The following is a 15,222-nucleotide window of genomic DNA, read 5'->3' as shown; positions in this document are numbered from 1 at the left end:
TCCTGGAACTTCTAAGGTGGAGTCAATTGATGGCTTTCCAGAAGCAATGGAAAGATTGGTATTGGGTTTGTCATTAAGAGGTGTGAATTGTTATAATCTTTTGGGAGGGTAATTTCGCAATATTATCGAAATGTAATGGATGTTAATTGCAACATTGTTTGTGGCGGTGAAAAAGTGGAAATGAGCTAAATGCCATCAACAGGGCGCTGGTTAAATAAATAATAGTACCTTTGTACTACAGGATAATATGCATTAATTGAGGATGATGAAGTAAACATACACATACAGACATGGAAATGTGGCCACATGATATTATATGAAAAAAAGCAAGTTTCAGAAAAATAAATCAGTAGTATCGTGTATGTGTAAACAAAAAAATTATGTGCATATAATACATATGTTTGAGTAACGCATTGACCGTTTCTGAAAGGACACAAACCAAATGAACAATGGCTAATTCCAGAAAGAGGGCTTGGTGGGAGATGGGCGGGAGAGGAAAGGGAACAGGAAATTTCTCTATACTTAATGGATTCCTGTACTATGTGCTTGTATTGTTTTGTTTTATGAGTATTCATTACATGCTCTTTTTAACACAATGTAAAAAAGAATCTCAAAATAAATCAAAAGTTTGTTACCTTGGATTTGGGGTTTTACATTTCCTTAGCTGTCTTCAGGTTTGGAACAAGTTGCTTGTTTTGATAAAGTGATATTAAGTGGCTTTTTAAAGCCCCCAGGGGCCCGTGCAGAGGCTGGCAGTGGGGTTGGAGTCACCAGGAGGCCGGGCGGCAGTCCTAGGGGACTGCCTAGGGGGTTGTGGGCAGGAGATGAGCTCCTAGGTGGGTCACTCTCTGGGGTTTGAAGGCCGTTCATTGGGTACCGCGCAGGCCATCAGATGGGCACTAGTTAGGCACTAGGCTGTGCTTGGCACCATCTTGGCTCTTTCACTGGGCACAGTCAGAGCACTTCATGGGGAATTTTGCTGAGCATGCCCTAGCACTCTTGACCAGGTATTATATTCGGGATGGCTGAGGTCGTCTCCCTGGCTTTGCCCGGGCTGCAGCACAGCACACCTCCCCGGGCTCAGGGCAGTCACCACAGAGCACTTGACTGGGTGACACTCCAGGTGCTGGGTGGAATTCCACATGTGCCACCACACACTCCAGAGAACGCTCACTGGACTCCACACAGAAAGTGATTCCAGCGTCCTAGCTGGCTTCACGAAAACTCTCAGGTGATTCCCAGGAAGGACACCTTTCTGGGCACTTCCATGACCCCAATAATGGGTATGGATGGGCAGCTGAAGAACCTGATTCTTGCATCTCAGGTTCTCTCTGTGGACACCTTCCAGGAACAGAACCTGAGGTATGTGGGGAACTGAGCTAGAGGCCCAGAGGGGCAACCATGTCTTCTCTGCCAGGGCTCTCCGAGGTGACTGGGAATGAGGAAGGTAGACCAGATGTCAGGGACAGGCGAAGGAGCAGCAGGGCCCACTCACACTCACACCTCCTTCTTGCTGCCAGCAAGGCTGCAGGAGTTTGAAACGGTTGGTTTGCTGTGTGAAACTCCAAACAGAAGCCACTGTCAACAGTACAAATACTTCTGAGAGCAGCGCGAAGCGAAGACAAATATTTCCGGAAGAGCCTGAGAGGAGAGTGACACTCTGAGATGGGTCCTGTGTCTAGGCTCGCTGCTGCTCCGATGGCGGACCCTTGCCTGGGGGCGTGTCCAGAGGCCTGAGTGAGTCCCCGCTTTCATGTGGCCTATAATTTCCCACATAAAAGGCAGTAAAGCCAAATTAAATACCGCAAGTGACCCCTCAGGGCCCCTGCAGAGTTTCTGCACCCTCAACACCAAGAACAAAGCCCAACTGAGGTGGGATGCTGGGTGGCTGGCGAGGTGCCCTCATTAGCTAACAGATTATTCCGTATATTTCAGATTCACAGAGATTCAAAGTTGCTCCCAAGCAACCAAGAAGTGACCCCATTTTGTGGACCTGTAGAGTCAGTTGAGAATGATCAACCAGAATTTTTTTTTTAAACCCACAACCAATTGAGAACAATCATTCTCCATTTTGGTGATGAAGATTGGTCCTGAGCTAACATCTGTTGCCAATTTTTCTCTTTTTTTTGATCTCTTCAAACCTCCAGTACATAGTTGTACATCCTAGTTGTAGGTCATTCTAGTTCTTCAATGTGGGATGCCACCACAGCGTGGCTTGAAGAGCAGTGTGTAGGTCCCTGCCCAGGATCTGAACTGGCGAGCCCTGGGCCGTGGAAGCAGGGCACATGAACTTAACCACTCGGCCATGGGGTCAGCCCCTCAACCAGAATTTTGTGTCTTCTGATTTAGGGGACCCACGGCAGGGGTGGCCTTCACCCCTCATAAATGCTCTCAGGGGCATTTTGGACCATCTTGGGCAGCTCCTTCTATTGTGATTAAGAAGCACAGATGTCTGTGCCCGGGAACATTCGCTCTCAGCTAAGGAGGCATACTCACACTTCATCCAAATCCTTCACTTGAATCGAGAAAAAAATGTTGGCTCATCACACTGCCCCACTTGACTCAGGCACCTCACTGTTCCCCAGATATCCTGAGGGAATTCTCTTGAAATTCCCCTTTCCCTCCAGCCCCTGGCAACCACTAGGTTTCCGTTTCAACAGACTTACATATTCTGCATGTTTCATATCAATGGAGTCACACCAGTGAGCTTTGGTGCCTGACACCTTTGACTTAGCATAACGTTTTGAGGTTCATCCACATTGTCCTAGTAGCTTTTTAGGGACATGGTGTTGGGTGGAAAGAATTTAGTCTTTGGAGTCAGACCGACCTGGATTTTCGTTCTGGCTCAGCCACTTAATAGCTGTGTGTTCTAGGAAAGTTATCTGATCTTTCTGAGCTTCAGTCCTCATTCATTGAAATGAGGCTAATAATCTCTACCTCATGGATGGTTGAGAAGGTTGAGAGACAATTTTTTTAAAAGGACTTGGTCTTGTATCTGGCACACAATAGGTGCTTCCTGATTGTTAGAGGAAAAGAAACTCAGTTAATTGGGAGCGTGTGTGTAGCATGCTGATTCCTCGCCTCTGACCTCTCATTTTTTCTTCTTTTTTTTGAGGAAGATTAGCCCTGAGCTAACATCTGCTGCCAATCCTCCTCTTTCTTGTTGAGGAAAACTAGCCCTGAGCTAACATCTGTGCCTATCTTCCTCTACTTTATATGTGGGACGCCTACCACAGCATGGCTTCCCAAGCAGTGCCATCCACACCTGGGACCTGAACCGGTGACCCCTGGGCTGCTGAAGCAGAATGTGTGCACTTAACTGCTGTGCCACTGGGCTGGCCCCTATGTCCCCCCTTTTAAGCACCTCATTACACAGCGGCAGCTCTCTTCTCCGAATTCCTACAACCTCCCTTCCCCTTCTCTAAATAATTTACCTTGCACTGAGTGCACACTTCCTTGTCCCTTTGTCAGGTAGGTTCTTTCTCCCTTAATTGTGTATCTTATCCCTCCAACCAGACTGCATATTTTCTTGAGGTCAGAGGCTATTTTCTTCTTCTGGGGAACCTGTGTTCCAGATTCTCCCGACCAGCCCTGCTTTTAACTACCCTGTTATGTCGTCCCCCCAGATCACTGGGATATCACAGTAAATCTAGTTTGGCATCCAAGCCACATCTCCCAGGCCCCCCTGGCATGAAGAAGTGGCACAAACTCCTCATTCAGCCTGGATTTGGACAACATGATCCCTTTCAATGTTTGGTGAAAGTGTCAGTTGCCCAGAAAGGCCACACCTGTCCCCCTCCACCCACCTAGAAATGGAATGCGCGGCGGGCGAGCCTCCATCCTAATTATCCGGTCGTAATTGAAGGGTGCAAGTTGGCATTCTCAGGAAGGTGCTTCTTCAAAGGCACTTGCTGCAGAAGCTAAAGTCCAAATTAAAATGGATTCACATTCTTATAGAAGGGTCAGCTATTAGACAGCGGGTCCTGAAACAGTGCGCGCTACCTGAGAATGAGGTCAGCTACGGGCAGGGGAAACGCCTTTCAGAGTTTCAGCATAACTGAGACTCACAGCTGAATTTATGTGTTGGATTTTTTACTACAAATAAAATGTGATAATGTTCACAGCATCCATTTAATGTTTTTGACCCTGTCTTTTTCTTTTTTTTTTTTTTAATAGGAAGTTGGTACTTAGAGAAGGAATAAAAACAGAAACTAAGAGTCAGAAACATTTACAAAGGTGACAAATTTCTAAAGCAGTGGTTCTTAACCATTTTTGGGGTCACAGGGCCCTTGGAGGATGTGATAAAAGCTACAGACCCTCTCCAACAGTAAGGTGCACAAATGCACAGACACAGAATTCTGCATATCATTTTGGGGGGATTTGCAGACTACCTTGATGCTCACGTAAGGCTACCAGGTTAAGACTTCTACTATAATGAGAGCCAACTGTGTTAAACTCTGAGGACACAAAGATGAGTAAGACGTGGCTCCTGCCCTCGGGGGGCTTGCACTCTGGTGAGAAGATCAAACACACCCCCAGACAGTGAGATCTCAGCTAGTCAGGTGCAGAAACCTACTGATTCTCTCTGCACTGTCTCTCCTTCTGCTTCCTGCTGCCCTGAGCCTGGTTCTGTCTCTCTTTTCCAGGCAGGTAGCAATAGCTTCCAAGCTGGTGGCCTGTTAATTTCTCCATGCTTCCCGCGGATGAGCAGCAGTCCCCCCAAAGTTCATTCATCTGAGGAAGGATCGGGTCCCTCTGCTCTTGAGGAACCTGTCATGGTGCTTTTCCAACCCTCCCAAATAAAGACCCAACCCGCTTCCACAGCACGCAAGTTCTCGTGGTGGGACATCATTATACATGTCAGCTTCGAGTCCCAGGATGAACGCTGCTGCTTACCAATGCTGGACCCCTCATTGTTCTCCAAGTAAAGCTCACATTTTCAAGCTTCCCTGCCGGGCTCATTCTGCACCTCCATTCTAGAATGTCATTTCCCTTATTATCCATCTATTAACTCCTTCTTATCTTCAAAGAACCAGGTCAAATACCTCCTCTGTGAAAGTCTCCCCAATTCACCAAGTCAGAATTAACGAGGGCTTTTTGAACCTGTATTTAGCACATAGTCTATCTTGCCTCATAAGAATGTTATTGCCCATGTCTGATTCCTGCAAAAGACTGGAGTTTTTGAGGCAAAGATAGCATCAAATTTATCTCTGGGGTTTGATGGGCCACCAAAGAGGGGTGCCCCACTAGAGATTGAATTTGTGTGTTGTTTTCTCTTCTTCAGTGGGAGGGATGCAGAAGGCCACCTCCGACTCCCTGAGACTGGTGTTCCTTAGGCGGAGGCAGTGGAATCTTTTGCAGTGTAATGCTGAGAAAGACAAAGCCTTTTGGAATCACTAAAGATGGACTTTGTTAGTGGAGGAGGTATAGTCTGAGTGAGGGAAGAGGGCGTAACAAAGCCCTGTGCGAGAGAGTTCAAAATAAAAGCTGCTTGGCCTTGAAGATAAGCCCTGGGAGGGAAGAGGATGGTGGTTCTGGGTCCAGGAGGTGGAGGACCCCAAAACCGATCCCAGACCAGCTCATTCCCTGTCTGGGCTTCAAACAGAAAGAGAGACTGTGTAAAGACTGTGTTTGGGCTGGGTTGAAGCAGGAGAAGGAGAGCCACCTCGGCCCCTGAGCTCCAGCCTGCCTCTCAGGGAAGGGACACTTTGCCAGCATGGACAGCGCTTTGTCCCTCTAGAGCTCCCACTCTGCCAAGCCTCAGGGCTCACCCCGTGACCAGAGGATAGAGCTTTCCCTCATCATGGCTTCTACACCCATGCAGAGCCAGGAAATGGGCAGAAGTCAGCCTGAGGGTTCCGAGGGTCTGTTTGGACCCTTGAGGTTAGCTTCCGGTGGAGAGGCTGCACCCTAAAATGCAGAGCTGCTACTGGAGTTGAGGACTTGAAGCCACTTTTGTGGTTTGAAGGCAACTCCTCAATGTGAACTTCTGCTCAGCCACCAGTGACCCCCGGAAATTGGAACTGGACTTCCCCTAAGCTCTGGTGTCTGTGGGGCATGTTACCAGGAGGATATTCTTATGGAATTTATGCTGTTGTTGTCAGAGTGCAACCTGGGACATCTTACTTGGACCCCAAACAGGATGGAGGAATCTCCTGCTGCATCTGTATCTCTAGCATTCGGGGCCTTGTCCACGGCGGGTACAATAAAAGCTCGCAGAACTGCACTCCGAGTGCTTCTTAGCTGGCTCTGAATGTCGATTCTGCTGTGCAAACATTTCTTCCACTCTCACAACACCAATCGCCACTGGTTTGGTCTCTCTCCAAGGTCTCTGTCTCTAAGCTCTTAATTAGAAGAAGGAAGCAGTAATTATTAAAGTTATTAAAATATGGAATATTGCAAAGGAGCGGATCAGAAGTCTTCTTGCTAATCCAGACAAATCATGCTAACATTACTTTAATTCTAGCAAACCCAAACCCACAGAGGAAGATAAAAGCTAGGGCTTGTTTTCTAAGTGGAAAGTCTAGCCTATTCACTAAGCCAGGATTCATCAAGCATTCATTAAGAGCTGCAAAGGAGAAGCAGGAGGAGATGAAAGGAAGAAAGATGTGAACATGATAGAAAGGATGAGGTGGGTAGAGAGGAGAGCTGTGCCAGGAGAGTCTGCCCAGTAGGTGTGATTCATCACGCTCCTACCACAAGCTCCTCCCTTTGCCGGGAGCTGCAGGGTATAAGGAGCGCCTTCTCTACCCTATGACTTTGGCAAGTGCATTTATGAAACCCTCTGTCCAGTCCAGATACGTCTACGGGTCTCATTGGTACTGGACCTGGCCACTGATCAGCAAGAAGGACTTGCGTTTCAGCCCACATGGCCCCAGAGCTCCAACAGAGTTCTACATTGGACACGCCTTTGTCTGGGAACCTGCCTTGGCCTGGAAGGTTCCCACATACATGTCAAATTCGACATATATCAGATTGAGCTGAAAATTTTGTGCCTCCACCTGTTCTTGCTACTAGGACTCCATCTCAGTCAACGGAGCCACCACCCACACAACCCTCCAGGTCAACCCTCAGAGAGGCATCTTAGATGCTCGTCTTCATCCCTCTGCCAATGGCTTTTGGTTGCCAGGAACTGATGATGTGACCTCAGAAATGTCTTTTATATCCTTTTCTTCCTTTTTACTTTAGCATCACTGCTCTAGTGTGAATCTTTATCATCTTTTCCTGTACTGCTTCTCCAGTCTCTTCTCCTACCACTTTCCCAACCTACCATGTTTCAGCCAACCGGACTTCTCACCATTCCTGTCTCTATACCTCTGCACGTTTCATTCCTTCTGCTTAGAGTCCTTCCCTTCCCTGGACCACCTGTCAAACTCCCCATCCTCCAAGGCCCAGCCCAAAGTCACCTTCTCTGGCTGTCCAGTGCTGGTTCTCACAGAGTTCTGGGTATTGGTCCATCAGAGCCATGGTCCAGGGCACTGTGATGGGTCTGTCTCCCTCGGGGGTCAGGGACTGCGCATTCTATGATCACCTGTCCCTGGCACCTTGCAGAGTACGTGCTTGCACACAGTAGCACTCACTCAGCACACCTTGACCGATAGAGTGCTGGCTCTGGGGAGTGAGTAATCCAGTAGATACACGCTGCTGTGAAGGACAACACCGCTAGTTTGAAAGCAAGAAGCTTGGGTGATGTCACAAGGAGCTATGTGTGATCTAGTGATTGGATGAGGTACAAGGCGATGGGGAGGCAAGAAGCATGAGTCTCAAGAGAAGGGGAGTGTAATGAAGAAGTTGCATTTGAGTCTTGCTCTATTTCATAAAAAGATTTTGGTAGTCCTGAAAAATCGTTACCATATTCAGGACTTGAAAGACTTGAAATAAACATTTCAGTTTAGAATAACTACCACTGGGGCTGGGCCGGTAGTGCAGTGGTTAATTTCGCACGTTCCACTTCGTTGGCCTGGGGTTCGCTAGTTCGGATCCCGGGTGTGGACGTGGCACCGCTTGGCAAGCCATGCTGTGGTAGGCGTACCACACATAAAAAGTAGAGGAAGATGGGCACAGATGTTAGCTCAGGGCGAGTCTTCCTCAGCGAAAAGAGGAGGATTGGCAGCAGTTAGCTCAGGGCTAGTCTTCCTAAAAAAAAAAAGAATAACTACCACTTGTTGGACACCTTATTTGTCTAGACACTGTATTTTACCTATTTTACATTTAAGTGTAGCAACTCTATATGTTAGGTATATTTACTCCTGTTTTATAGATGAAGAAGTTGAGGCTCAGAGAGGTTAAGTAGTTCATCCATGGTCACACAGGTATAAAGAGGGTGGAATAAGGATTTTCTAAATTTGGAACACAGATCTGATTCCAAAACCTGATCTTTTCATACTAACTTATATTTATTCTGGAAAGTGGAAATATACTACTTCTCCGTGCAATCACATCTTCAACTTTTTTCTCTCATTGAAAATATCATAGGATTAGCAATATCTGATAAAGTGGCCTGAGATTTGTGTCAATTTGCCATCCTTCCCTTCACTTGCTTTTGGTTGAAACCAAAATAGAAAAGAAAATAGGCCCAAAAGGAGGAGACCAAGTGAGGAAAGGAAGAGAAGCAGGATGCCAGTGATCCACAGATGACTAACAAGCTCTTCTTTGTACCTTCAAAGTGCCTTTCAAAGGCATTTTTCTGTTTACCCCTCATGGGAATCCTGGGGATATACATATGCTATTACTCTCATTTTCTGGGAGAGGAAACTCTGACTTGAGGAACTTACAGGATTTGACTAAGTTGGAAGAACTAAGAAAAGGCAGAGGCCGAATGGAAACTCAGGTGCTCATTCTCCCACCACCGCACCAGGTGCGCCCACGGCCCGGCCCCCAGCACGGTGCACGGCAACCAACTATGTGTGAATACATGAATGGTAATAACGATAACCAATTCTTACTGCACTTACAATGTGACGGGTGCTCTATAAAGTGCTTAGCATGGATTCTCTCTTTTAATTCTCATTATAACCCCACAATGCAGGAACTGTTATCACTCCCACTTTACAGAGAAGGAAACTGAGGCAGAGAGCTTAAGTCACTTGCTTAAGTGGCAGAGCCAGGATCTACACCTGGTTCTGATGACTGCTGAGGCTTTGCTCTTGAATGTGGATGACATATTCTTTTGTGTCTATTAATCACGGAGCATCTTCAATCATCTCTCCTCTCAGAGGAGGCCAGTGCTATCTTCATTCAGGCTGGGCTTGGGTGGGTACCATCTCAATGACAGCCTGCCTCAAAAGTCTTTTCTCCAGACTTCGAAAAGAAGTGAAAACAGCCCCCTTGGAAGATAGGGGAGAAGGATGGTTGGTTGCTGGCTTTTCCTTAGTTGGTACCAGTTAATATCACCCTAGGAAAGCCCTGGGGCTAAGTGATGGACATTTCCTTGTATGTCATTGGAACTGTTTGCTGAGCGGAATCTGAGCTGAGGCTCCATGCAAGCAATGAGCCAGCAGGAGCCGCAGGTGCCATTTTCCTCCTGTTAATGGAGGTGACTAGCTAAGGACAATCCTTTTAGGGTTTTTCTCTATCTTTTTCAGAAAAAGTCCTAGAAGAGAATTTGGAGAGATGGTGGTGGATGTGGTGAGGACTATGCTCCAGACTCCCCAGGTCACGGGAACACTCAGTTTTTGCCCCCGTCCCCACCTTCAGGTTTTTGGCTTTTCAAGGCCTGGAGTTTCTTAGACTTTCAATCTCCTTGTCTGCCTAGCTCTTATTGGTCAGTTTTCTCATCTGCCAAATTGGGCCGTGGTGGGGGAATGATAGTAATAAATAATAATGATAATAATATTAGCTGCCCTAACCCTCGTGTCTGTTGGGTCTCTTACTCCTTCAGTAAATTGGCTCCATTCCCCATTCCATCTCAGTGGACATCCAGTGGACTCCTAAGATGTTAGTGCATCCCCTGGTGGGGTGGGGGCTCTCAACCTCATGGTCACCTTGTGCTCTGAGCTCCTGCATTTGCAGAATCAGTTCAGTCTCCCCTGTCCCTGGCTGCTTCTGAGAGATGAGTCATTTCACTTAAAATTCTGCCTGGGAGCAGCGCTGGTATCTGTCTTTTTATGTAAATGTGGTGGCCGAAGTACGTAAATCAGTCAAAATTGATCTACCAAATGGTACCTCACTTCATGCTGACTTTTACCCACCTGGATCTTGAGCTGGCTGCTCCTGCCTTCAAGATAACGAATTGTATCATTTATTGAGACCTTTGATGTATTAGGCGCTGGGCTGATTGCTTAGCTCTATGACCACATTTAATCCTCAAAACAGCCCTGCAAGGTAAGAGTTCTATTCCCATTTTGCAGATGAGGAAACAGCAACTCAGATCCATGGCAAGGAAGTGTAGGAACCGGGATGGAAACACGGTGATTCCAGTCTTAACCCTTGCCGCCTCTACACTGTTTCAAGAGCCGAACATCGGCGGCACCCTGGCTTAGCTCCCGGGGCGGGGAGGCATTGAGGCCGATGCTCTCGATTGGTTCCATCTCTTCTCGTGCCTGAGTGTTCTGGTAGGTGTTGGGCCGTGCTTGTCAGTGGAATCTGAGGCCTCTGTTCTTTAGAGAGAAAATAGAGCTCTCTATCCCCTTCTACGGAGTCTCCCAACCTCTTCCCTAGTTCTCTCCACCAGAATGTGCGCTTCTAACATCCCACAGGTCTCCACGGCATGCTCTGCTTGGGCTTGACTGCCTCTATAAGATGATTATTGTGAGTGTAGTGTAATCCTCACAGCGTCTCCAAACCGTGACTTTAGCATAGTATATTGCTGTATTTAGTGTATTTTATAGCAATGAATGCAGTCTCTACCTCATGCTCTTGACAGTATATGCCTGACCTGTCTGACAAGGTGTGTCTCAGCGCCAGTGTTGGTCTTTCTCAAGACCTGAACCCCTCTCCTGCCTCAGTTACTCCATCACATCTCTCTGATTCACTTAAATCACACGTTCATCTCAAATTGACAGGACTAGTATGATTCCATTTATATGAAATGTCCAGAAAAGGCAAATTTATAGACAGAAAATAGATCATGCTGGGGGGTGGAACAGGGATTATCCGTAAATGGGCATGAAGGATACTGTTGTTGGGATGAAAATGTTCTAAAAGTGATTTGTGATGATTGTTGTACCACCCAGCAAATCTACTAAAAACCATTGACTTGTATACTTAACATGGGTGAATTTTATGCTGCGTATATGATACCTCGATAAAGCTGTTAGAAAAAAGAAATTACCTTGTTCAGCTTGTTTACTCTTTGAGTATAAGCCTCTGAGGGCAGGGCCCTTGTCTGCCTTGTCACCAGTACATGCTCAGCAACCAGAAAAGCACCTGGTACCCAGTAAGAGTTCAGCAAGTATTCAGAGAATGAGTGAATCCATGAGTTAGCAATCTCCACCATTTTGCAAGTACTCAGTGCAAGCCTGTGGCAGGAGATGGACTTAATATAAAAAATTTCAAATCTACAAGTCACACACCAAGGATAAAAAAATTGGCAAAACCTCCCTTCTCAGTGGGTGTGCCAGATTGTTTGCTGTTAGCTCTGCATCTTCTGTGTCTGCTTCTCATTATCTCCATCATTGCATCATCATACAGAGAAGTCTGCAAGTTCATTTTCCAGAATTCCTCTCCGGGATGGTTCTGGGTTAGATTCTGTAAACTCATGTGAAAGTTGAAGGATGGTAGAGGAGGGGAAGCCATTATTCTCCGGGAAGAGAGAAGCCATTATTCTCTTCCAAGTGAGTTTCTGTGAACCACCTGCTGCAGGTGGCTGAGATTGCAGCTTCTCTGCAGTTCCTGGGGTCTGCAGCACCTCCAGACACTCTCCCATGTCACTTGCTTTGAGCTGTGGATAGCGGAGACTGTAGGCAGCCACTTCCCGGCTCCGGTCCCTTCTTGACTTCATGAACTCTAGCAGCTGCTACCTGATCTTTGCTTCTCAAGCTCTTCTGATGGTTGTGTATGTGTTTAAGTTCCCTATATTAAAACCTTCTCTATTTGAAAAACCTGCAGGAGTCTCTCTCCCTCTCTCTCTCTTTTTTTTTTGCTGAGAAAGATTAGCCTTGAGCTAACATCTGTGCCAATCTTCCTCTATTTTGTATGTGGGTTGCAGCCTCAGGATCTGAACCTGTGAACCCGGGCTGCTGAAGCGGATTGCACCAAACTTAACCACTATGCCACGGGGCCAGCCCCAGGAGTCTCTTTTTCTGTGAACTCTGACTGATACAATGGGTATAGAATATAATCTTAAAAAACTCCGAGTTGGATGATGGTTGGAGGAGAGAGGGGTTGAGATTCAGTGTGTCCTTTTTAAGGCTCCAGTTGGCCTCAAGACGTCCATCCATCACTAACTCCTGGGCACCATGACTCTTTAATGAAAAAGTCTTTCCTCTTCCCATGATGAGCTCTGTCATCTCTTTCTTCTACTCTCTGTGCCTTGGCTTTGTGAATGGTTTCTGTCCTTTCCTCACCACCTCCCAGAAGCCACCAACATACCTTTCCCCAGAGCACTGATTTACGGAAGCTGGCCAGCTTTTCTGGCTTTGCAGTCTTGATAAAATCATCCGGTTGCCTGGTTACACTGAGGGAGCATAGCTGACACCCGGCAAGATTCCCCAAAGCAAACACATCCAGCCCACTCACCAACCTTCCCAAGCCTTGTGCCAGACACTTAAGGAGTCAAGAGCTTAGATTTGCTGCCTAGAGAAAGATATTGCACAACCTGCTCTTTTCCTTCAAATAAAAAAGGAAAGAATTCAGAGCAAGATCATTCTTGCTCTGATTAAGAATTATGCTTCCAGAAGGTATTGTTTTGGTTCAATTTGAGCCTGAACTTCCATGTTTCTGAATCCTCAGTGGAAACAGGTGAGGGAGGGACTGCACGTTTTCCACTGCTTGTGTCTTGGCCTCACTCAGCTCCTCTCACCTGCAGGTCCAGAACCTCATAAATCCCCTAGCCGTTCCTGACTGGGACATAGCTTACCCATCACCAGGGCACTTGGAGTTAAGTCACTCCCAGGGATGTTGGGACTGGCAAGGATGAGCTCTGCTTGTCTGGTGGGCTGCTCAGGCCTGGTACTTCCTGGTTCAGTAGTAGACTTTGTCAGACTGGGCATTTGCCTCAACCTCTGCCCTGTCATTGCGTGGCAACCATGCCTTGTATTATAATCTGTCTGCATGACTGGGGCCTGACTTAAACCCTGTCTCTGTGGTTGGGACTTACACCCAGTTCAGTTTCTTCCCTCCCTGTTGGGGATGGTGGTAGAGAGGTGCCGAAATCTCCTTCCTGAACTGCCCTCTCCCAAGATACAGGCTGAAGTCCTGCTAGGAATGGACGGACCGCTAGCATTGCCACCATCTACCTGTATGCATCTCCCCAGTGCCAAGGCCTTCCCTTTGCAATGCTCCATCACCCCTGCCCTCTCTCCCCCACCCACCACACCCCACCAATGGCCTGGCCTTGCCTAGGGCAGTGCAGAATCAGCTATACCTGTCAGACCTGAGTTGAGACCACCCAACTGCCCTTGCTGGAACCAGCCTCTTCAGTTGAGCTGGCTGAGGTTCAACAAGCACCCAAGAATCCTTTACTAGGTGCTGGGGGATGGAGAGCAGGTAAGTCGCAGTTCCTACCTCCAGGAGCTCAGAGTATTGCCCACAACAGTACTTTTCCTTCTGATGGCTGGCCCCCATTACTGAGAGCCCACCATGCATTGCATCTAAGTCTCCATTCCAGGATGATGGAATTGCTTGTACTAGAGGGAAGATTGACGGCAATGTAGAAAGAGATCTTCTCATTAGTTCAGGCAAATGCAACACTGGGGTCTGAATTCGCCAAGTAATAACATTTTCATTTGTCTGGGGGAATCTATGGAGCCTGGGAATGTTTTTCTGTTCACAAAGTTGGAGGGAGCTTTTAAGATCTCTGGAGACTCCTAGTTTGATAGAAATAAAAATGCAACAATGATAACATAAGATCCATTATAGGTGTGCTGATAACTTAGCCTCGAAGGCTGTGAGTTTTTGACAGTTTGGTGCTTAGGCAAAACTAGTTCCTAACCTAACAGTGATGGCAATAATAATGACAATGCGGCAAAGAAACTCAGAAGAAAGGCATTCCTGTCCTTCTGAGATGTGCCAGTCACTGTGGAAATGGAAGTGTCAAGCACTAGGAGGATTTCCTGTTGCAAATCTCAAAGCCCTTGGGCGTGGGTAGAGGATGGTTCATTTCTTGTAAGGGATATGGGAAATATTTTTTAACCACCTCCGGCTTAAATTTTTCTTTTTTCTCTGAATAACCGTAAGCTTTTAGTGCTATAAGCTGCCTTTCTTTATAGAACTATGAAAATCTCCTTCAGATGCAGTCAAATTTTATTGCTAAAAGGCAGAGGATAAATTGGGGGTAAACACGTGCCTGTATTCATTAAAATCAGTACTTCATCGAACCGATTCTGCTCCTTATAAAAATTTATTCCAGCAGCACTGGATATGGGTTACGTGTCAGGGTTTGGACCACGAGACCCTGCCACAGGGAAACAAAACATGGAGTTGATATATCCAGTCCTTGTTCTCTGGTGCTGGGCTCCCTCAGTTTTCCTCTGGGGTTGATCAGCCTACTGAAGGGTTAGAGATGCCACTGATGGACATATGCACAAAGTGTCCTGGATCCTGCTGAGGGAAAGCATGCTAATTTGGATGGATTCTCTCATCATTAAGCTTAGAACATTGCAGAAAACACTAGACTCCGTGGACTTAGTTATTTTAAACCAACAGGATGTCATCAACACGTCTTGAAAATAGTAACTTTCAGTCCCGTAGGTCCCCACGGGTATTGCTAAGGTTCTTTACTGGTAGGAATCCTCTGATTTCATCTTCACTCTGGAAACCAGTTTCGTACTTAAGGTCTGTAAGCAGCAAGAAGGGTCTTCCTCACGGAGTACCTTCTATGCACCCATTAATCCAAGGCTGCCTGTAAGTGAACACCGCAATTCTCAGGCCAGAGGTGCGATGGGCTAGAGTCTGCTCAGGCAGCATTTTAAAGACCTCGATAAAGGGCACCCAGTCATTTATTCTAAGGAAATCTGTCACTGGAACACTTACTGGTATTTTCCCAGTCATGTAGCTTCAATGTCAAGAGGCTAACAGAACTTCTTGGACAAAAAAATAGTCATGTTCTTCAGAGGAACTCAA

At 46.8% G+C, this 15,222-nt stretch overlaps 1 long non-coding RNA gene across 1 annotated transcript; it reads right to left on the bottom strand.

Annotated features, from left to right (window-relative positions):
- Positions 1 to 4,151: 4,151 nt before the first annotated feature.
- LOC138925292 (uncharacterized) lies at positions 4,152 to 7,636 on the bottom strand. The gene is made up of 2 exons (XR_011441226.1): positions 7,407 to 7,636; positions 4,152 to 6,344 (listed from the first exon to the last, which is right to left on the bottom strand). It is a non-coding gene; the product is annotated as an uncharacterized lncRNA (long non-coding RNA).
- Between the last annotated feature and the right edge of the window lie 7,586 nt (positions 7,637 to 15,222).

The sequence above is a fragment of the Equus caballus genome, chromosome 7 (assembly GCF_041296265.1).
Source record: "Equus caballus isolate H_3958 breed thoroughbred chromosome 7, TB-T2T, whole genome shotgun sequence".
Taxonomy (NCBI): Eukaryota; Metazoa; Chordata; class Mammalia; order Perissodactyla; family Equidae; genus Equus; species Equus caballus.
This window is presented reverse-complemented; position numbering and strand designations above follow the sequence as displayed.